The sequence below is a fragment of the Pongo abelii genome, chromosome 4, assembly GCF_028885655.2.
Source record: "Pongo abelii isolate AG06213 chromosome 4, NHGRI_mPonAbe1-v2.0_pri, whole genome shotgun sequence".
NCBI classification, from domain to species: Eukaryota; Metazoa; Chordata; class Mammalia; order Primates; family Hominidae; genus Pongo; species Pongo abelii.
Window position 1 is genome coordinate 168,718,554 of NC_071989.2, and position 22,802 is coordinate 168,741,355.

Genomic DNA, 22,802 nt, shown 5'->3' on the forward strand with positions numbered 1-22,802 from the left:
CCAGCCTTTCTCCACCCCACATATCACTCCAATATCATATCATTAGCGTAAGTGGATGGGGAATCCCAGAGAATGGGTAATGAGACTAGAACAGAAAATACGCCTTCAAGGCTGCACCTGGCTTCAAAGAGGAAAAATGAACTACAGGCATCTGAATCTCAGGATAGATGTGAACAATGCAAAAAAAGAAGTGAAATCAAAGACTAATGGGTCATTTGCCAGCATTTAATACAATTGCTTAGGATTTGCGTAGTTGAATGTAATAAAGCTTCATTAAAAAGTAGTTATAACAACTAATAAGACCCTAATTAAATTAGCTTTCACTGGGCAAGCTGCTTGCGAGGTCCTAATTAGGTTATTTGCGGCCATTGGCCTAGCCTGAAAACCAAAGAAGACTCAAGTCCTCAGCAATGCCTAGAAAATCCAGTCTCTGGCCTTATGCAGGAAATGCTAAGAGACTCTATCTAAATTTGGGGGCAGCCAGTCCGAAACCATCTTAGCTTTCCAAAAGTCACAGTATGTGGCCAGAGTGAAATCCCTTAATAGGTCCCACCACTCTTAGGAATCAGACAATTTTAAAGATGGAAAGGGCATGTAAAGGTGGAAATGCCAAGAATTTCATTTTACAGATAAGAAAACTGAAGCCATGTGAGAAGCGATTAGTCCAAGGTCCCTCAGCAAGGGGCAGTGTCCCCAGCCCCTCTAGTCTTCTTCCACTGTGATCTGGAATAAACATAGAACTCAGAGCTGCTGGTTTTCATTTGAGAAGGAAGAGGGAAACAAAGAGTGCTGGATTCTCAGAGGCTCCTTTCTTTGAAGGAGAGAGAGAGAGAGAGACAGAAAATGTGTGTGTGTGTGTGTGTGTGTGCGCGCAATGCACTGAGGATAGTTCAGCCCAAGGTAAATTGCTGACCTGCTTACAAACTGTCTTTGCTTTGCTGCCACAAAGATCTTCCTAGAGCACAGATCCGCTCAAGCTGGTACCCTGCTGAATTACCCCAGGGTGACTTCTGAACTTCTGAGTGTGATAGAAAAGACTCTTCGCAATTGGAATCTAACCTACCCCATCTCCCAAGATAGGGCTTTGTGCTCAAACAGATCAGAATCTCAGCCCTGTCCCTCACTAGCTGTGCAACCTCAGGCAAGTTACTTAACTTCTCTCAGCTCCCATTTTTTCTGCCTGTAAGACAGAGATGACATTTTACTTAACTTATTGGGGTGATAAGAGAATTAAAAGACAGTAAGGCAGGTAATCACACGTGGCCCCTGCTATTGCTCCTCCAGCCACACAGGAGCAGTCTCCCTTCCCTGAACACACCTGGCTCTATCATGCCCCAAGCCTTTGCCAGTGCAATTCCCTCTGCCTGAAACACCCTTCCTTCTCTCCTGCGCACTGTGAATTCCTCCAGCTCAAATGTAACATCTCCTTTGCTGTCTTCCACGATTCCCCAGGCAGTGGCTACTGTCTCTCCTGTGCGATCTCCGTCCTCACTTCATGCCCATCAGAGCCTTGTCACACTGGGCTTTTTGATGTCCATCTCTCCCAGGAGACTGGGTCTCACCTAGCATGGGCCTGGCACAGGGACAACTCAGTAAGTGAATGAAATCTGATCAGAGCTGTGAAGAGGAACTGTGAGGAAGGAACAAGATTGATTCCAATGTCACTTCTGCTCTTCTACCAAAGCTGAAATATAGTTGAATTCTGTGTGTACTGACAAAGACTTTGCTTGAACAAACCTTAGTCCAGCTCCTGAATCGTCTTCTAGACTTATCTGTGCACTTCTTTTAAAACCCAGTTTTAGGAAGAACCATGGTGAGTCAGTTCAGAAAGAACCACCCACATCGATATCTAATCAACCTCAATATCTAATCACTCTCAATATCTGATCAGGCCTCTTATCCTCCAGTATCCCCCCAAGTGACATGTGATTACCCCGGCCTGCCTTCAGCAAGAACCCTGTTAGTTCGGTTTAGCCAGAATAACCCTTACTCCTGATGTTTTCTCTTAGTAATTTTCCATCAACTGCCCCCAACCCTGCTCCTTGGCCATAAATTCCCACTTGCTTGTTCTGTATTCACAGTTGGGCCCAGTTTGTCTTCCCCACTGCAAAGCCTATTGCAGTAGTTCCTATACCTATCTCAATGGTTCTAAATAAATTCTTCTTTACTGTGCTTTAAGAAAGCTCATTAAATAACGTTTTCTTTAACAGTATATACACACACACACACATGCATACACACACACATGCATATACACACACTTACACATACACACACACACAGAGCAAGATTTTAGCAGCAATTATCTGTGGTAGTTTTTATTTTCTTTTCATGCTTCTCTGTAGTGAGCATGAATTGCTCTTGTACAAAGAAACAAGACAATATAAAGACAGTTCTTTAAACTGGTGAGCTAAAAGAGATACATGAAATGCCAGCTTTCCAAGCATAACTCTGCAAAAGTTGGGAGTTACCTGAATTTCAATGTGGTACAATTCTGATTTCATGCATCACAATCTCTGAATTTCTTCTCTGTGATGTCTGTGACAAGAGCTAACTTGGAGTTGCAAGGTGCATACTAGAAGGTGGATCACTTCTCCGATATCTTTATGGGGACCTTTTGGGTACTGTCAGTCTTTACATACAGGAGAGAACAAGTACTGTGCTATCCGATACAGTAGCCACTGGACACACGAGTGTAATCATATTTAAATTAATTAAAATTAAAAATGCAGTTCCTCGGCCACAGGAGTCACCTTGCAAGTGTTAAACAGCTGCACGTGGCTAGTGACTGCCATATTGGACAGCACAGATTTAGAACGTTTTCATCATCACAGAAAGTTCTGCTGGACAGTGCTGAGTTGTTTTTCAGCTTGCTCCAAATATGGCGGAGATGTCTCAAGAATAAACACATCCATTTGGCCCATGAACATGTTCTTCCTTGTTCTTGTTCTAAAAACTCACATTTATGACAATGTAGAAGGGCACAGCCGCTTTGAAAAACAGTTTGGTAGTTCCTCAAAAGTTAAACAAAGGGTTGCCTAATGACCCAGCAGTCCCACTCCTAGTATACACAGGAGAGAACTGGAAACATGTCCTCACACAAAAACTTGCACACAGATGTTCACGGCAGCATTATTCATAATGGCCAAAAGGAGGAAATAACTCAAATGTCCATCTGCTGAAGAACAGATATGCAAAATGTGGTATATCCATACAATGGAATGTTATTTGGCCAAAGGAAAGAGAACAAAGTATGGACACATGCTATCACACAGATGAATCTTGAAACCGATAAGCTAAGGGAAAGAAGCCAAACACAAAAGGTCACATTTTGTCATATAATTATGTTAAAACAAAATGTCCAAAATAGGCAAATGCAGAGAGAGAGAAAGTAGATGAGTGTTCACAGAGACTGAGGAGAAGGGGAAATGAGATGACTGCTAATGGCTACTAGGTTTCTTTTTTTTTTTTTTTTTTTTTTTTGAAATGGAGTCTCGCTCTGTCGCCCAGGCTGGAGTGCAGTGGCGCAATCTCGGCTCACTGCAAGCTCCGCCTCCCGGGTTGACGTCATTGTACTGCCTCAGCCTCCCGAGTAGTTGGGACTACAGGTGCCCGCCACCACGCCCGGCTAATTTTTTGTATTTTTAGTAGAGATGGGGTTTCACCGTGTTAGCCAAGATGGTCTCGATCTCCTGACCTCGTGATCCGCCCGCTTCGGCCTCCCAAAGTGCTGGGATTACAGGCGAGAGCCGCCATGGCCGGCCGGGTACTGGGTTTCTTTAGGGGGTGATAAAAATGTTCTGTAATTAGATAGTGGGGTTGGTGTACAACTTTGTGAATTACTAAAAACCGCTAAATTGTACACTTAAAAGGGTAAACTTATGGTATGGGAATTATATAGCTCAATATGACTTTTTGTAAAAAAAAAAGTACTGTTCTAATTGGGAAACAACCTAAATGTCTATCCATACGCAGGTAAGGAAATAAACTCTCACACATTCATACAGTGGACTGTGATACAGTAGTTAGAAGGAATGAATTAGATCTGGATACTAATTAAGAAAGATCTTTAAGATAAATTGTTGGCTGGTCACACCTGTAATCCCACCATTCTGGGAGGCTAAGGCGGGAGGAACACTTGAGCCCAGGAGTTCCAGAGCAGCCTGGGCAACACAGTGAGACCCTCATCTCTACAAACACACAAAAAAGACAAATTGTTGCGGGGAGAAACAAGTTTCAGAGCATTGCATATAGTATGAAATGTTACATTTTTGAAATCCCAAATATTCTATTTTCTATGAGTATGTGTATGGAAATACATAGAAAAAAACTGGAAGGTAATACACCAAAAAGATGAAAATAGTTCCCCATAAAGGAGGGATATGAAATTAGGGATGGTAGTCAAAAAAATTGTTCTTAATTTTTAAAAGAAAAAGTATTCATTTATTACATATGTAATTAATAATTTGTAATGCTTTCTTTATTAAAATAAAAACATAAATTAGATCATCTTTGGGAGGCCAAGGTGGGTGGATCACCTGAGGTCAGGAGTTCGAGACCAGTCTGGCCAACATGGTGAAACCCTATCTCTACTAAAAATACAAAAATTAGCCGGGCATGGTGGTGTGCACTTGTAATCTCAGCTACTCGGGAGGCTGAGGCAGGAGAATCACTTGAACTCAAGAGGCGGAGGTTGCAGTGAGGCGAGATTGCGCCACTGCACTCCAACCTGGGTGACAGAGCAAGACTCTGTCTCAGAAAAAAAACAATGAAAAATAAAAATAAATAAATTAGATCATCTCAGTGGAGGATAAAAAGAAATATAATACAGAACAAGTTTCAATCATATAAACTACCTAACTATAATGAGGTACTTTTTCTGTTTGTAAATCGAGCTCTCATATTCTCCCAGAGAAACAAACTTACCTCTTGAACTTTGCTTAGCTCTGAACTCTCTAGGGCTGAAAGTAAACCCACGGGGCCAGTTCCTCTAGTTTAAGACCCTGATGAAAGAATGCCAGACATGAATGTCCCTAACTCCACAGCTCCAACCTGATTAAAGATCGTTAGTCTAATGACTTCCACCCTGTGTAACCTGTCAGCATCTCTCCCTAACCAGATCTATCTAGGTAACGCCTCGAAATTCTTTTATGCTTGCTGTAGGCTGAGCCTCCGCTGAGACGATTGAGGATACTGTGTGTGACCTACTTAGGGGATTTCAGGGGTTGGGGAGAGAAAGAGATTTGCTTTTCATTTGATTTTTTCCCAATCTTTTCTTCCTCAGATCATAGGAAGAAAAGATAAAATGTTAAAGGAACACAATGAAACATTTTCTCATTTTGTAGCTAAAATTTTGTGATGATTTCCTTCCAATCAGTATATTGTTACCTGGGTGACTGACTGACTACCACAATTGGCTCTCATTCTCTCTCTCTCTCTCTGTCTCTCTCTCTCACACACACACACACACAAACACACACATACACACACATTCTCACTCCCCAGTTTTATTCTTCTTGGTTCTCTCTTCCTTTAAAACCAATACTTCTTTACCATTCAATGAGGTACCTTACCCAAGATTTGCTCATTTGTTTATATCACATCTTACAGAGACCACTTTCACCTTTACAAACTCACATTCTTAAAGTGGCAGGCCCTGTTTCCTTCTGAACATTTCATGCAGAGTTTTTTTGTTTTTTAACAAAACTCTTCTAAAGATACCAATTTACTCAGGATGCCCCAGGAACAAATGGCCCCGTTTGTCACAGTGGAGAGCGTGGCTATCAGCTTTCTCGCTGGCCGCTGGCTCCTGGCCAGAGTGTCATGCTCCTGTGCTTTCGTTTATTACCTGTCTGACCATGGTGCAGTGTCCTGCAGGCTACTCATTATTCTAGATACAAATTCCATCCGCAGTGCCTTTTAAAGAATGATCTGAAGTAGCACAAGGTCTCTGTTAATTAGTTAATTATTGTACATCACACAGAGAAAAGCTAACACTTAGCCAGAGAAACATCAGAATGATGCTGTGAAACCTGGTCTCTCGACAGGCTGTGTTACCATTTTGTCAAAGGGCCCCTAATAAAAGATGATTGCTTGCTCATGATGAATGAATGAGAGAAACTAACAATGCCTTACAATTAGCACCCAGGGAACACAGCCACCATTTACCATGTGCCAGGCACTGTGCTAAGTGCCTCATATATGTTACCTCCTTCAATCTTTACAACAACCCTGGGGGAGATGGGGGGTGGGGGGAGAAGCTTGTTATTAGCCTAAATTTACAGATATGGAAATTGAAATTCAGACAGTGAGAGGCTTGGAAAGATCACACAGCCAGATATCTATTAAGTACCTTCTCTGTCTCAAGTACTCTTCAAGGCACTGCAGATACAAGAGTGAAAAAACAGGCAAAGCCACTGCCTCCGTGAAGCTTACAGTCCTGATGGGTGGGCATGGACAAATCATACATCTAAATAAGCATGTGATATCAGATCATTGCAGGTACTACAGAGGAAATAAGATGGAGTGGTGTGCTAGAGAGGAGCAGGGTGGTGATGATCAAGAAAAAGCATGAGCTCAACCTGAGGAGGCTGATTGAAAAAGAAAATAATTAATTTTAAGAAAAAAGAGGGCCGGGTGCAGTGGCTCACGCCTATAATCCCTGCACTTTGGGAGACCAAGACGATCACTTGAGGTAAGGAATTTGAGAGCAGTCTGGCCAATGTGATGAAACCCTGTCTCTACCAAAAATACAAAAATTAGCCAGGCATGGTGGCACGAAGGCTGAGGTGGGACAATTGCTTCAACCCGGGAGGTGGAGGTTGCAGTGAGCCCAGATTGCGCCATTGCACTCCAGCCTGGGCAACAGAGCGAGACTCTGTCTAAAAAATAAATAAGAAAAGAAAAAAGAGAGAAAGCTGCTCATTGAGATCATGGGCTGAAACTTGAGTAACTAGAAGGAGCCAGCCCTGCAGGAATCTGGGAGAAAGCATTCCAGGCAGCAAGGACAGTAAATGCAAAGACCCTGAGATAGGAATGCATTTGACATGCGTGACATGGAAAATGGCAGCCAGAGTGCTGGACTGCACAGAGGGAGGAGAGAGGTGGCAGATGATGTCAGACAGGAAGGAAGCATGGATATCCTGTGAGGCCTTGTAGGTCACGATAGAAGGTTAGCATTTTCTCTAAATGCTATTGAAAATCATGGGAGGGTTTTGGAAAGGGAAATAATGTAATCCGATTTCTGTTTTTAAAGGCTTCATCGGGTAAGTGGAGAATGGATTGTAGAGGCTTAAGGGTAGAGACAGGGAGGTCAGTTGTGAGGCTGAGGCCGTGGTCCAGAAGCGATGATGGTAACTTTGGATTGCATTCTGTTCTTACCTATAAAAATCTAGACCATCCAGGAAAAAGCCTGATCCGGGATTTACAGAGAATTCCCTGGTAAATTGACATGAGACTTCTCCAGGATTTATCCCACCTCATGCTGAATGCATACAAACTGTGTGACACTGATTTCCTTTAAATAAACTTTTTATTGAAGTATGACATGCATACAGTAAAGAGCACCAATCAGAAGGGATGGCCATGTCAATATTCACAAAATGAACACATCCCGGTAAGCAGCACCAAAATAAGAAAGAAAAGATTATCAGTACCCGCAAAGCCTCCCCATTTCTCCTTCCAGTCCATCTCTGGCATTCCAAGTGTGTGTCTGTCACGTGTTTTGCCAGAATGACATTCTGTAAATCCATATTCTCAGTCTTGCTTATCTCATGACCTCTTTTTCTAAACCAAAAGTTGCATGCCTTCTGCAATCAGAGATTTCTGATACCGCCAGCCACGATGATTTGAATTTTGTATTCTGTGATGTATGTTATGAAAACAATTAAAATTATAGTATAATATTGAATATGCTTAGATTCTATTGTTCCCTCTCTTAAGAATCAGAGCTCATACATAAACATGGCATAGATTCTGGAAAGCCTGCAGGTTACCTTGTCTAGAATCATCTGGAAATCCAATGGCATAGAGTATAGGACTACGACACATGAGTTTGTAGCATAGAACAAAGACATGATTTCAGGGCTTTGTCCAGAAGACAAGACACTGGTGGAGAACTAATGTTTACTGAGCACTTATGATGTCCCTAGCACTGAGCTAGGTGTTTCAGTATGTTATCTTGTTTAATCTTCACAACCGTTTGAGGATGGCATAATTGTCTCCATTGTACAAATAAGAAAACCATGGTTAGCTGGGTGCGGGGGCTCACATCTATAATCCCAGCACTTTGGGAGGCCGAGGTGGGCAGATCACCTGAGGTCAGGAGTTCAAGACCAGCCTGGCCAACATGGCGAAACCCTATCTCTACTAAATAATTGAAAAATTAGCCAGGTGTGGTGTGGATGCCTGTAATCCCAGCTAGTGCGGAGGCTGAGGCAGGGAGAATTGCTTGAACTTGAGAGGCAGAGGTTGCAATGATACAAGATCGCACCACCGCACTCTAGCCTGGGCAACAGAGGGAAACTCCATCTTAAAAAAAAAAAGAAAAGAAAAGAAAAGAAAACCATGGCTCAGAAAGGTAAAATAATTGACCCAAGTTCTCACGGCTCATAAGTGGCAGAGCTGAGCTTGCAACTAGCTCTGTCTGCCACCAAATCCCATGCTTATTTCACTCAACCAATGCAGCCTCTATAGCACTTTTTTTCATTTGATCTGCACGAAACAGATTGAAGTATTGGCCTCAATACTTGGTTGTTGGAATAAGCCTCATTTCTTTTCATGGTTTCCCTTTTACATTCTTTTTTTCAATACACTGGCTTTCAAATTAATGCTAAAGCTATTCATAAATGAAATGGGGGACCTGGCTATGACTTTGCTTCTTTCCAGAAAGCAAAGGCTCTTTAAGCTTGATGACATTGAATGCTTGCTGTAAATCCAGGAAAGGAATGAGCACAACTTAAATCTCTCCAGCCTAGGGTCTGGCCATGTGAGGGACACGGGAGCTACATTGCATCACCATATTATCCGTTATTGAGAAAGGAGCCAGCAATTAGCACAAAAATTTAGATTAACCACGTTAATATCTCTGGGAGAGGGATTCACATTCTCTGGCTTTCTGCAAGCTCTTCCAGGCTCAAGCTGTCCCTGGATTCTTTGGCTTTGTGTCATGAAGGGAATTGATTTGATCAATTACATTGCTGCTGTCTAATTAGTAAGCATGGCCACACCGGCCCATCGGTTTCACAGAGATTAAACTTGGAATCCTGACTGCAGACCAATTTTCATAGCTGAAAGTCTCTGTACCTTCATCCTCAATCCATACCAGTTCCCTGGAGTTAATCGTAACAGGCCTTTGACCCAGGGCTGGAAGCATGTTCTCCAAGTCCGGACAACAGGGCTCCGGAGTCCTTCTGCATTACAGCACAGATTATTTTGTGAAATCTCCACAGGTTAAGAAGCTGGGCCTTTTCACACATGCTATGCACTGCCCTTCACAAAGCACTTTATGCTTACCCTTTCATTTGAGCTTCCTGGTATCTCAACAAGGAAAGAAAATATAACTCTCATTTCAACATGAAGCAAGGAACCTTCACAGAAATGATGATTCAAAGCCACAAAGCGTTTTTCAACAGAGATCAGTCATCATGTTTTCAAAAAGTAACTTTTATTGGGTTAGTTACGTTTTATTACAATAAGTTATACACGTGTTTTCATTGTAGAAAATTTAAAAGAATCAGAAAAACAAAAAAAAGATAATAAAAAGCCACCCCTTAAACATAACCACTGAAATGTTGAAAACATATTTATTCAGCCATTTTTCTATGGCATATCAAATGTACTATTTTGTAACCTGTTCTTTGTCTCTTGACGTATTATGAACACGTTTCTAATCATATTCACTTAGTTAATTTTTACTGGTTGAATTGTATGTGTCATTAAGCCAGTCACTTATGTTGAATATTTGGGATTGTTTCCAATTTTTAGTTATGATAAATAATGTGCCAATAAAATCCTTGTATCTAAATAATAATAACATTTATTGAGTATTTATTTTGTCTCAGATACTGTACTAAGTGTTTTACATGTATTATCTCATTTAACCCTTCCAAGAATCCTATGGATAAATAATATTATCTCCATTTTATAGATGAGGGAACTGAGTCCTAGAGAGAGGTTAAGTAACTTACCCACAGTGACATAGATAATAAGTAGTGATGTTAAAATATAATTCAAGTCAGCCTGACTGCAGAGCTAGCACACTTAACCACTAAGACAAATTCTTAAAATTGTAATTTCAGGGAAACTAAATACATGAAACTGTAAGGCTTTTGAATCACCTTACTCAATTACCCTCCAGAAAGCATATTCCAATTTATACTCCCACCCTCAATGTATGAATGCCCATTCATTCACATCGTCACCAACATGGGGTACTACTCAATTTGTATTGTTCATTAGGGAAAAATGAAGCCCAATCTTCTGATAGCTCATTCACGCTTTTAGAGCATGCATGCAACATGGTTCCTGATCAAAACAGTGATTTTCTCTAAATCAATGGCTCTTATCCTTTTTTTGGTACATGGGCGCTTTTGAAAATCTGAGGGAAGCTATGAAACAGCTATGCAGAAAATGTACATATGCACATCAAATAACCTTTTATTTTTCAGTGGCTCACAAACACCATTAAGAACTTCTGGGCTTGCCAGAGGATTGATGCATCAACAACATGAAAACTAAAACTAAAAGCAGGACTAATACACTCGCTCTTCAAATGCTGGTCTTGCCAGATTGTTCTTTTAAACAATCCTGAAACATAAAGAACCAGATCAGGAGACACTGGAATGAAACGCCCAGGCGCTATAACAGTGTATTTGCCACGTGGTAGGAGGTACTAGGTCGAGACTCTCTCCTGAGGTCATGCTGTCCTCCACTAAGATCAGTAAGATCTCAGAGCAGATGGACCGGCCGGCACCAGCCTGCCTCCATTTGTGCACTTCAGCAACCTCAGAAGAATAAGTGTTGGATTCTCTTGCCAAATGCACTTCTTCACGCGCTGGCGTTTTTCATTATCTCCTCTTGCATCCTGCTCCTTTATGGCTTGCAAAGCCTCGTCCCAGATAAGTCAAACCTCCACCAACCCTACCCACTCCCCTCCTGTCACAAGCAGTGGATCAGGGCAAGCAGGGAAGAGAGAGTGAGGTCCAGGGCCTCGCCTGTCCATCTGCTCTGAATGCTGTTGTGCCAGGCAGATCTTTCTGTGAGCCCTCCTTGACCAGAGCACACGCTCCCTGGGAGGAATGGGGCAGTTTTTTGTAATGATCCATCAGGGAAGTTTTTTGTAATAATCTACTGAGGCTCAGTGACATTTCAGGATTAGGGGTGAAACATCTGGTTCCAGCTTGCAAGGAAGGAGATGGACAGAGGAATTAGCAAGCTTGAGTGATCTGCCCTTTTGGGTGACCCTAGTGGAGAATTTTTTCTTTTTTTGGCTGAGCACAGGGGACTTTATTGATAGTACATGACAAGGTGGGGTTCCCTGGGCCCCTCCCTCTTCAGGGGGTCTGTATGGAAACTGTATGGAAACTGTGAGGAGGGAAGAGTCTCAGTGTCGTGGGGGACTGAGTGTGGCAGGAACTCCCCATCAGTGAGGGCCTCGCTCTTCCTCTCATGCTCTCGCTGGGGCTGGTGGTCCAGGGGTGTTACTCCTTGGAGGTCATGTGGGCCATGAGGTCCACCCCCCTGTTGCTGTAGCCAAATTCATTGTCATACCAGGAAATGAGCTTGACAAAATGGTCTTTGAGGGCAATGCCAGCCCCAGCATCAAAGGTGGAGGAGTGGGTGTCTCTGTTGAAGTCAGAGGAGACAACCTGGTTCTCAGTGTTGCCCCAGATGCCCTTGGGGGGACCCTCTGATGCTTACTTCACCACCTTCTTGATGTCATCATATTTGGCAGGTTTTTCCAGGTGGCAGGTGAGGTCCATGACTGACACGTTGGTGATGGGAACACAGAAGCCCATGTCAGTGAGCTTCTTGTTCAGCTTATAGATGACCCCTGCCCACAGCCTTGGCAGTGCCAGTAGAGGCAGGGGTGATGTTCTAGAGAGCCCCGCAGCCGTCACACCACAGTTTCCCAGAGAGGCCATCCACAATCTTCTGGGTGGCAGTGATGGCGTGGACTGTGTTCTGGAATCTTTCCACAATACCAAAGTTGTCATGGATGACCTTGCCCAGGGGCACTAAGCAGTTGGTGGTGCAGGAGGCATAGCTGACGATATTGAGTCTGTTGTCATACTTCTTGTGGTTCATGCCCAACATGAACATGGGGGGCATCAGCAGAGGGGGCAGAGATGATGACCCTTTTAGCTCCTCCCTGCAAGTCAGCCCCAGCCTTCTCCATGGTGAAAGACACTGGTGGACTTCACAACATATTCAGCGCCAGCATCGCCCCATTTGATTTTGGAGGGATCTTGCTCCTGGAAGATGGTGATGGGATTTCCATTGATGACAAGCTTCCCTTTCTCAGCCTTGACAGTGCCATGGAATTTGCCATGGGTGGAATCATACTCGAACATGTAAACCATGTAGTTGAGGTCAATGAAGGGTCATTAATGGCAACAATATCCACTTTACTAGAGTTAAAAGCCACCCTGGTGAGCAAGTGCTCACTACGTCCAAATCCGTTGACTCCAGCCTTCACCTTCACCACGGCGTCTCAGGGATGCGGCTGGCAATGCACAAGAAGATGCAGCTGTCTGTCGAATGGGAGGAGCAGAGAGCCCCTAGTGGAGAATTTAGCACAGTCTTGATGGATAGACCAGACCACTGTGAGACAGGGGCAAAGAATGCAGTCTGCTCCTCGGGCCGGAACCTGAGCTGCCCTGTCCTGGCTACCCACCTTTGGGGTCTCACTGTGCACAAAACCACCTCATAGCCACCTTTGGGGTCTCACTGTGCACAAAACCACCTCATCCTAGTCAGAAATACAGAGCAGAGTGGTGAGGGGAACAAGGGCTGTTGTGCCCTTTTATTGTCGGGCTTAGTTCTATCTTTTCATCCCTACTTACATTTTCCATCCTTTGAAAACTCACTCTTTGCTCTGTCCTCTCACTTTTGTTCTTGGCATTGCTCGTCCACAGATCACGGAAGGATTTGTGAGTTAGGCATCTCTTCTCCCTCCACCTTCTTGGAGGCCCGGAACTTACTTTCACAAGGCCTGGAGATGGCAAAAGGATGACTTTTCAATTCTAAATTATTACAGTTTCTCCTGGATTTGGCTGGGAAAATGAGTCATCTGAAAACTAGTGTATTCACAGTCAAACGCTTATCCCCTGCACTTTTCAGTCCCCTGTGTAATCTGCTACCCTTTCTTAAATTGCCTTTTGGTACAGGAGGCCCTTCTTATTCTTGGGGGATATGTTTCAAGACCCCCAGTGGATGCCTAAAACCATAGATAGTACCTAACCCTATACACACTATGTTTTTCCTATGCATACATATCTACAATAAAGCTTAATTTATAAATTAAGCACAATATGAGATTAAGAATAATAATAAAATAGAATGATTGTAACAACATACTGTAATAAAAGCTATCTGAATGTGGTCTCACTGGCTCTCTCAAAACATCTTATTGTATGGAATATTGTTGGACTGCAGTTGACCTCAGGTAACTGAAAGCATGGATGGTGAAACTGTGGATAATGGGGAAACTACTGTCCTTGGCTTCCTAGTGGCCTGCCTCACCAGGTTAAAACAGCAGCACATGGGAGAGCAGGAGCTCATGGGTTATGCTGAGATAGTTCCATGACTTTGAGCAAATTACTTCTCTTATAAGTGTCGATTTCAACAGCTATAAAATGGGGGCAGTTAATTGCATCTCCCACACAGAGTTGTTTTGGGTATGAATGAGAGGTGCATGTTAGGGGTTATTACAGTGCTTGCCACCTATAAGCTCTCTGTACATGATAACTACTCTTATTGTCATTGTTATTGTTATAAAATTCAGATCCCCACCATCTTCTGTCTTTTTCTTTGAATTTTGTCATAAAGACAGAGTCCATTTCTAATTATTGTGAGAATCAGCACACATTCTCCACCTTCTCTGTAATCAGGACACTGTGTAAGAAGCCAGGCCTCCCCTCTCAAGGGCTGAATAACCTTCTTACGTTACAGGCTTTCTGAAACTGCCCTGTTGCAGTTACACAGAGGGGATGCTATTTCCTGCCCTTCCAGCTCCTATGTCCTCAAAACATGTGAATATGGAATCACTTTTATAGGAACGTTCTTTGAAAGTGACAATGTCAAGAGCTCGGTGTGGTGGCTCACATCTGTAATCCCAGCACTTTAGGAGGCTGAGGCAGATGGATCACCTGAGGTCGGAAATTCGAGACTAGCCTGGCCAAGATGGCAAAACCCCATCTCTACTAAAAATACAAAATTAGCTGGGAGTGATAGCACACACTTGTAATCCCAGCTACTCGGGAGACTGAGGCAGGAGAATCACTTGAACCCGGGAGGCAGAGTTTGCAGCTACTCGGGAGACTGAGGCAGGAGAATCACTTGAACCTGGGAGGCGGAGGTTGCAGTGAGCCGATCATGCCACTGCACTCTAGCCTGGGCAACAGAATAAGACTCTGTCTCAGAAAAATAAAAAATAAAAAAAAGATAGTGGCAATGTCAAATAATGCCTCCTTTCCAAACTATCCCCACCACACATCTCTCCATCCCTGCGTGTAACCAGCACCTCCCCATCTTCTACTAGACACCCCCACACTGAGTGTTCCAAGGGAGTCACAAGTCTCCAGTCTGTGGCAATCAGTACTGGGGTGTGGAAGGGCCAGTAGCTCTGGGTCAGGCCTCAAATTGAAGCCTGTCTCTACCACTGTGTAATCTTGAGCAAATTCCTTAATCAGGCTGAGCTGTCATTGTTTCATCTATAAAATGGGCTAATAATTATACCCACCTCATAGGCTTGTGAGGACTGAATAATTAGTGAAATCTCCTTGCTTCCTGAAGCTGTGTTAATCTCCTTGCTCAGATGCAGGCATCTAAAAGATGTTCAATAGAGACTTGCTGTGAAGGGGAACAAAGCTCGGGGACCTCCTGCTGAGGGTGATAATCCAAAACCTATGCCAAATTGAGAATGGAGCATTTATCTATGTGAAAAGAGCTGGTGAAAAAAAAAAGAAAGAAAATGAAAGCCATTTTCTACCATCACCATTCCCAACTCTCTCTCCCCGGCTGCCTCTCAACAAGGCTAACACCAAAGCTGCCAGAAGACAGGACAGAAATGCTCACCTGAAGAGAGACATAAGAAAAGTGGCAAAAGACATTTATATGAATTTGGAACTCCTGGAGAAAACTGAGAGGGAAATGGAGAGGAGCAGAGATGGGAATGGACAAGGAGGGGGTCAGGGAGATCCACATCAATAGTTCTCCTCCATGCTTGGTGTCTGAATCAGCTCCGGCTGCTGTAACAAGGTACCTTAGACCAGGTGGCTTATCAACAACAGAAATTTATTCCTCACAGTTCTGGAGGCTGGAAGTCCGAGATCAGGGTGCTGGTATGGTCAGGTTCTGGTGAGGGCTCTCTTCCAAGTTGCAGACAGATGCCTTCCTGTTGTGGCCTTACATGGGAGAAAGATGGGGAGGAAGCTCTCTGGGGTCTCTTTTATAAGGGTATGAATCCCATTCATGAGGGCTCCACCCTCGTGACCTAGTTACCTCCCAAAGGCCCCACCTCCTGATACCATCACATGGCAGGATAGGACTTCAACAAATGGATTTTAGGAGGACAATCACTCCATTGCACTTGGTATGAGTGATTTTTCTCTTATGGAATCATTGCCTCTGTGTGGTGCAAACAGAGGAGGCCACCAAGGGAAATGGTGCCCATGAGTCAGGAGAGGCCACAAGGAAGGTAGTGTCCCTGCCCTACGACAGGAATCGGGAGACTCCAAGGGAGGGCTTTGAACTTCCAGGGTTATGGGAAAGGGATACAGGAGACAATCTCACCTAACTTTCAAGGAGTAGGAAGGCCTTCTCCACCTGGCATCCAGGCTACCATATGTAGCTAGCACAGGCAATAACACTGAACACATTCAGACCTTTTATCATTGAGATTCTCAGAAAACATTCTTGTATGGCCACAGTAAGCCCAACCAGCTGGGTGTCCTACAGGACATCTTCAAGTTGTACTGCAACCTGGAAGGTTTCCCCACTGTAAGGAGCCTTTGAGGGCTGGAATTTCAGGGTCATTTATGGCATGCCGGTAGACCTAGACTGAGAAGCAAGATAAGGGTTCATCTTGCTGGAACCTGGAGAATGGCATGCATTCAGCAACAAAGACTAATCATTTAATTATACAATATTTATGATGCCAGGCAATGTGCTTAGCCTTTAGGATACAGAAAGACAAGACAGGGCTCTGGTGAGAAGACAAGACACCCTGGAGATGGTGTACCAGCATCATTCACTCTGTATTGGAGAAGTCCTGAGGGCTGCGGGTGTCAAGGAAGGTATGAGTCCCAGATGTGGCCTCCTCAGGGAGGAATGTGTCCCAGACTGAGCCAAACAAGCGAGAGGTGACACAGAGCCATCCAGGGGTCCAGACATAACCTTAACCTGTCATATCAGTTTGGATGCAGGAAAAGTTTTGATGCCCATCAGCCAAAGGACAGAACAAAAGGATGAGTCAGAAAGAAGAGGGCACGGAAATCAGCGAACAGCTGCTGAGAGGAGAGATGAAAGGGACTGCATGGAGCCTAATGGCCTAAGTGGCCCAATCTCAGTGTTTTACCATCTGATTCCCCAATGCTGGAAATTGTCCCTGTTCTCTTGTAGAGCCTTTCATCCTAAGACACCTGTGCCTTTCTGCCAGCCGGCAGGTTCATCTACTGCTTAGGAAGGAAGGATCCAGTGTTGTGTGGCCTGTTTGTCCTAGGCTCAAAGAAACTCTGGCTGGAGAAATATCTGCACCTTTTTCCCTAATTTCCATTCTACCTCTAAAAGCTGAACACAAGGCTAAGAGTCAGAGAAGGAGGTGGCCCTGGTAGCTAATGCAACCCCCTTGTTTTTTACATGGAGAAACTGGAGCCCAGAAAGGCCATAACCCAGCTTGAAGGTCTACCAGCTACTAGCCCTCTTCTAGCTCTTTTCCCATCCCTATATTTTTGACCTTTGTCTCTCCCTCAATCTTTCTCTTTCTCTCTCTCTGATTACCAAAGAAATATTTGAGGTCAGGCATAATGGCTCCTGCGTGTAATCCCAGCATTTTGGGAAGCTGAGGCAGGAGGATCACTTGAGCCCAAGGTTTTGAGACCAGCCTGGGCAATTTAGGGGAGATCCCATCTCTACAAAAAAGTTTTCAATTGGCCAGGCCTGGTGACACTGAGTAGTCCCAGCTACTCAGAAGACTGAGGCAGGAGAATCACTTGAGCCCAGGAGTTTGAGGCTGCAGCAAGCTATGATCACATCACTGCACGCCAGCCTGGATGACAGGGGGAGACCCTTTTCAAAGCAAACAAACAACAAAAATGTTCATTGCAAAAAGAATTTTAAATACAAAGTGAAAATGTTCACATAAACACATTCCAGAGATAACAGCTATGAACAGTTTGGTGTATACTCACCCAGATTTCCAAATTTTATTTTTTTGTTGGCTGTAAATATACCAAAACACACACACACAGGTTTTTTTAATAGAAATCCAAAGCATTCTAAGCATTCTTTCCTGAAATTTGCTTTTTTGCTACTTAATTTTGTTATGGACATCATCCCATTGTTGACAGCTTACCATTTTAATAAATGTATGGTTTTTCATTATGTAAATGCTACATGGTTTATTTCACAATCCCCCATTGTTAAAAATTTAAATTATTTCCTATTTGTGGAAAGCATTACTGCAATTTTTTATACTTTCATCTTTGCTCTTTTTCAAGAATACTTACGTAGGCTAAATTCCTGAATGTCAAATACTTAGATCAAAAGCCATGCTCATTTTAATTTTATTAGATAATGCCAGTTTTCCACCCAAAATTTACATCTCTGCCCAGAATGTATGACAATGTCTGTTTTCCCACACACTTGCCAAATTGAGCATAAGCACGTTTTAAAATATCTTCCACAAAAATATACCTAAACTATTTTAATATTTTGCTTTTTTTTTTCCTGAGACAGGGTCTCGCTCTGCCACCCAGGCTGGAGTGCAATGGTGCAATCTCGGCTCACTGCCACCTCCACCTCCCGGGTTCAAGCAATTCTCCTGCTTCAGCCTCTCAGGTAGTTGGGATTACAGGCGTGCACCACCACGCCCAGCTAATTTTGTATTTTTAGTAGAGATGGGGTTTCACCATGTTGGCCAGGCTGGACTCGAACTCCTGACCTCAAGTGATCCACCCGCCTTGGCCTCCCAAAGTGCTGGAATTACAGGTGTGAGCCACCGTCCCCAGCCTTATTTTGCTGCTTTTTAATTTACATTATTTATTTTGTAAAGAAATTTCAGGCCAGGCATGGTGACTCACTCCCATAATCCCAGCACTTTGAAAGACTGAAGTGGGCAGATCACTTGAGCCCAGGAGTTTGAGACCAGCTGGGGCAACATGGTGAAACTCCGTCTCTACCAAAAAAATACAAAAATTAGCTGGGTGCCATGGTGCGCACCTGCAGTTCAGCAACTCTGTAAGCTGAGGTGGGAGGATCACTTGAGCCCAGGAGGTGGAGGCTGCAGTGAGCTGAGATCATGCCACTGTGCTCCAATCTGGGCAATAGAGTGAGAGACTCTGTCTCAAAAAAAAAAAAAAAAAATTATATTTTTCATTAATTCATTGGGTGTCAATTATATACTTACTCTTCTTATTTGTTTATTCATATGATTTAGTTTTCTATTGTGTTTTCTCTTATTTATTTGAAAAAGAGCTTTGTGTATTAGAAATATCATTCCTTGGCCAGGCTCATGCCTGTAATCCCAGCACTTTGGGAGGCCAAGGCGGGTGGATCACCTGAGGTGAGGAGTTCGAGACAAGCCTGGTCAACATGGCGAAACCTCATCTCTACTACAAATACAAAAAATTAGCTGGGCATGGTGGCAGGTGCCTGGATTCCTAGCAACTTGAGGCCAGAGAATCACTTGAACCCGGGAGGCGAAGGTTGCAGTGAGCCAAGATCACACCATTGCACTCCAGCCTGGGCAACAAGAGCAAAACCCCATCTCAAAAAAAAAAAAAGAAAAGAAAAGAAATATCATTCCTTTACTGTCATTTGAATTACACATATTTCTCTCAATTCTTCTTTTGTTTTTGAAGTTTGCAGCCTTATAAAAATGTCTAGACAAATTCATCAATACATTTATTTACAGATCCTGGACTTTTAGCTGTGCTTAAAATGGTCTTTCCTATTTCATACTTATAAAAATATGTACCTATATCCTCTTCTAATACTTTAACAATTTTTCTATATTTAAGATATTGGATCTGTCTAAGTTTATTTTAATGTAAGAAATAAAGTAGAGATCCCGCCTTATTTCTTTCTTAAATAGCTATCCTGTTGCCCCAACTTACAGTCTGTTTTTTCCCACCACTTAGAGTCTGTTTTTTCCCACAAGCATTGAAATGGCATATAAAATTCTCATGGATATTTGGTTCTCTTTCTAAACTACATAATTTCATTGATCTTTCTTCTGGCTTTTTCTGCGCTTCCTGCCCTAGGATTTTTTTTAATTACTATGATTCTATGACAGGTTTTAATATTTATAGAGCTGAGAGTTTACCCATTTTCCTCATACCCACTCTTACCATTCCTCTTTATTTCCATTGATCTGGATATTTTTCTCATGGTTATTCTTCCAAATTCCATATTCTTCCATAAATTTGGTTTTGGATTATTTAGCTCTCTACACAACAACAACAACAACAAAAACCTGTTGGGATTTCAATTAGACTGTTTTGAATTTTCAGATTAATTTGGGGAAAACTGAAGTTATCTTGGATAGAGACTTCCTATACAAAAGCAATCTATGTATCTTCATTTATAGATGTCTTCTTTTATGACCCTTTATAAAGTTTTATAGCTTCTCCATGGTAAGTCCCACCAATGCTCAGTTTCTAAAAGTGTTCTGCAGGGAAATTACTATTTCCAATGAGGTCAAAGCATGGAACAAACTCAGTCTGGCATCAAAGATGGAACCTTAGTGCTGCAGAAACCATTTCATCCCATCTGCTTTCAACTCTGGGCTTAAGCCAAAAGGTAGCTCCCCTACTGGAAGTTGGAATGGGTCAATCAGTTAATCAGTGGTAATCAATGTGCACTGACAGCATGCCCAGGCCTGTGCTAGAAGGGCAAGACACAGACCTCATCTTTAAGGAGCTTTTACAGTTCCCAAAGAGTTAAGAGGCACACCCCCTAACAATGGCATTTTATATTAACCCATATACTATGGACTCTCTTTGATGGTAAATAAAAAAGAAGAAGTCTGGAGCAGTCAGGAAGGGTTTTGGGAGGAGACGGAAACTGAGCTGGGTGTTGGCACTTGAATGTCATTTAGGTAAGTAAAGAAGAGAAAGAAATCAAATACAGGCAACAACCATTTATTCAGCACCTATTATGAACCTGATGCTGAGTTAGGCACATGAAAAGGAGGTTATGTGCTCAACAAGTATTTTTACACATTCACTGTAACACAAGCTCTGTGTTGGATGCTAGAGAAACCAAGACAAATAAGATTGACCCTGGCCTTAAGGAGCTTGTGAACAAGAAAGACAAACCCTTAAATGTTCAACTGTTATGATGGAAATCTGTAGAGAGAAGAGCAGAGACTCTTAATCTGGGGACTGTGTACTTCCTGGACATCCGTGGATGAGATTCAGCAGGCCTGTGAGCCCCTGAAATTACATGGCACTGAATTATCTGCTTAACCAGTATTGTCAAGTTAAAAGTGACAAAAAATTCCTGGCTTCTAGATACTTGCATTTTAATAGCTAGATAAAATATATGTGAAGATATCATTACTTCTGGGAGTTGTCATTTGTAGAAGCAAAATAATATTAATTTTAATAAAAATTTTAAAAATGTAAAAAAAAAAATTACAAAAAAACCTAAGTACCTAGTTCTGGCCTTCCCCACCCCAGAAGTATTCTCAGAGTTTAGAAATAATATTGCGTATTATGGAAACTAATTTGAGGCCAGGAAGATCAGCGTTTCAATCATACTTCTACCACTTAATATCTGTGTCATATTGGGTGAGTTCCATACACTCACGGCTTCCATTTCCACATTTGTAAATTGGGAGTTGCAGAACCCAAGGCGTTAACACGAGGCACCCTCGTGCCTATTGTGAAGATGAAAACATTAATAGGTTGGGTGTGTAAGTCATCTGGATCTTAGCGGGTCTTCTCAGGCTGTTCATTCCTTCCTTCTGCTTTCACACTTCAGAGGAAAGTGGTTATGAGAAGAAAGAATTTGAGCCAGGCCTGGAAAGGATGGAGAGAAAAGGGCATCTCAGACCAGTGTGGACAGCGTGAACAAAGGGAAAGGGGACAGAAAAGTCAACGCTCCTGCAGAGAATCAGTCCATTGCAGCCACACTGAATAGGTCTTATATTCTAACCTAAGCAGTTTGAACTTTATTCTATAAACTAGAGGAGTTACTGGAGGATTGGGGCCAAGGGAGTCAACCCCATAGTGAGGTGGCTCTCAGCCCAGCCTTTGCTCACCCATGAATCCCAAGATACACACAAAAACAGTTCTTAAAAGTAAAATTGTAATGCAGGCTAAGGCAATACTTCTCACCTCAGGATCTTGTTAAAAAGTAGATTTTGAACCGAACATGGGGACACCTGCCTGTAGTTCCAACTACTCAGGAGGCTGAAGCAGGAGGATCGCTTGAACCCAGCAATCAAGGCCAGTCTGGCCTGGGCAACACAGCAAGTTCAGATCCAGCCTGGGCAATATAGCAAGACCCCAGCTCTTAAAAAAAAAAAAAAAAAGCAGATTCTGATGCACTGGATCAGAGATTCTGCATTTCTAACCAGCACTCAGGTGCTGCTTATCCATGAACCTCATTTTGCATAGCCAGAGGCTAATGCATTTTGGTTTTATTATTTTTATCACTATTATTCATGCAACACCTGTTGGCTGAGTGCCTTTCACGTGTCAGGCACTGTGCTAGGTAGGCCTTGGGCAGAGAGAGAAGAGTCAGACATGAACTCTCTTTTCTAGTCATTCACAGTCTAATCAGAGGAGATGAGATATAGACCTAAGCAATTGTAATCCAAGGTTGAAAGGGATAAATGCCACATTTTAGTTTCAGAAAAAGTGCTTTGACAATTCAGCATTCCCAGTTAAGGGAGAAATTCCCTAGTGTTTAAGGAAATGAATAAATGCTCTTTTTCCTTATTATTAAACAAATAAAAACCCACACTTTAAAATTGGATTTTAATTACAGTCCACCACATACTAGGCATGTGACCTTGTTAACCTCTTAAGCCTTAATTTCCTCCTCTGCAAAATGAAATACATAGTGGCAGGGCTGTTGGAGAATTACAATAGAGAATGTTTGTAAATGTGGTACCTTAATAACTGGTTTGAGAATGGAGTTGTTGCAAAAGGTGGCTCTGGTTATTATTGTTTTCAGCATTTGTTTTAAAACTTAACATGGCTCTATTGGCCCAAAGATATTGTATTCATTGGACAAGTTTATGATCTCATTCCAGGGTTAAGTGGCAAATAAAAATGGAAAAACCTTGAAAGGAATTTCCAAATCCAAGGAAACCTTCTTTTACAAAGCTGGTGCTGAAAGAAGCAGCATAC

At 42.7% G+C, this 22,802-nt stretch overlaps 1 protein-coding gene and 1 pseudogene across 1 annotated transcript in view; one reads left to right on the plus strand and one right to left on the minus strand.

Moving 5' to 3' along the window:
- Nucleotides 1–22,802, plus strand: part of ADRA1B (adrenoceptor alpha 1B) — a 56,408-nt gene that overhangs the window by 22,149 nt on the left and 11,457 nt on the right. The window lies entirely within an intron of this gene.
- LOC112133424 (glyceraldehyde-3-phosphate dehydrogenase-like) lies at nt 11,694–12,646 on the minus strand (annotated as a pseudogene).